The following is a 1,356-nucleotide window of genomic DNA, read 5'->3' as shown; positions in this document are numbered from 1 at the left end:
GCTCTCGCACCAGCAAGGGATGTGAAGCACAGGTGGGTGCTGTGAAAAGGGACTTCAGAGTGACGAGTACAGCTGTGTGCTCTGTGGGAGAACTGACAAAAGAACCCTGGGGTGCTGTGAGAACCAGTCTCATATCCCAGTCCCCAAACACAGCTACCGCACACACAAATCTGGTGATTAAGCAGCAGTGGGGTACCAGCCCCCCCCAATTGAATGGGTTGTGCAATTGAGGGGTAAAATTAAAGAGACATCAGATAAGGTAAGGCATGCAAGAGCTCACCTCTGGGACTCCCAGGACTCCAGGATCCAGGTCCATGCAGAGAGAGAGAGAAGATATTTCCAACCAAGGCTTATATGCATTCTGTGGGGTCCTGCAAGCCCCCTAATTACAAGGAATCACATATGTAACAAAGTGGGCTTTACCCCCCTAAAGGTTCCTGAGTATATTGGAAGAGTAACCTAATACCAGTGCTGGTGGCAGGTAAGGGGGAGTGGCTGTCTTCAGAGCCTAGAGATCAATAGCAGGTGTCTGCTCCCATAGTTCAAGCTGCCACCTACATAGCAATCAGCCATGTACTTGTAAGAAGTAACTTTAAGGCAGCACTATAATGGGAGGGTATAGTGGAGAACGATATTAATTATTGTAATTGGGACTCATCTCCAACTCACAAGGATGAAGGCCTCCCTCCATCTCAGAAACTCAGCCTGTCAGGCTTCTGAATATATGAGAATAAAGGATTCATCTGTGTACACTGTCTTCCCATTCTCTGCAGCGAGCGCTTCACTCTGGCGATCCTACTTTGGCGCCATCTTCCCAGAACTCTACTGGCTTTCTTTTTCTTTTCTTTCTTCTTCTTTTTAATTTTTTTTTTTTTTTTAGGATCATTCGATTGGGGGTTCTTACAACTCTTGTTAAAGGAATGTGAGACTCTACAACATTGGTAGACACCTAATAATGATGTTTAGAGAAAATATGCCACATTATCAAGGGATAACGTGTCAAAAAAGAAGGGGTCACTACATCCCTACCCTGGTTCTCTACTCCGGGTCATGGCACCTCAAATGCACACAAATCCAGATGCACTGATACCAGTGGGTGTGTTAGGCTGGATTGTCTAGAGAAACCAAACCAGTGACACTCATAGAGGTATAAAAAGAGCTTTATGTCAAGAAGGCATCCCAGCTCAGTCTACTTAAGTCTGTGGGTGGGATGTTGTGGGGAGAAGTCAGACACTTGCTGCCAGACTGCTGTCTCATCCCACAGCAGGGCTGGGCCTGCTCCCTGCTGCTGGGGACAATGGCCTACTTCTCTCTGAAGCTTTGGGACCATTAGCTTGGTTCCCCTAGGTGGGGTTT

At 47.0% G+C, this 1,356-nt stretch overlaps 1 pseudogene; it reads right to left on the bottom strand.

Moving 5' to 3' along the window:
* Window positions 1–316, bottom strand: part of LOC101646641 — a 4,768-nt pseudogene extending 4,452 nt beyond the window's left edge.
* Between the last annotated feature and the right edge of the window lie 1,040 nt (window positions 317–1,356).

This window comes from Echinops telfairi, unplaced genomic scaffold, assembly GCF_000313985.2.
Source record: "Echinops telfairi isolate 266 unplaced genomic scaffold, ASM31398v2 ScPeMD7_655;HRSCAF=1070, whole genome shotgun sequence".
Classification (NCBI taxonomy): Eukaryota; Metazoa; Chordata; class Mammalia; order Afrosoricida; family Tenrecidae; genus Echinops; species Echinops telfairi.
The sequence above is the reverse complement of the archived record's forward strand: the minus strand, read 5'-3'. Positions and strand labels throughout refer to the sequence as shown.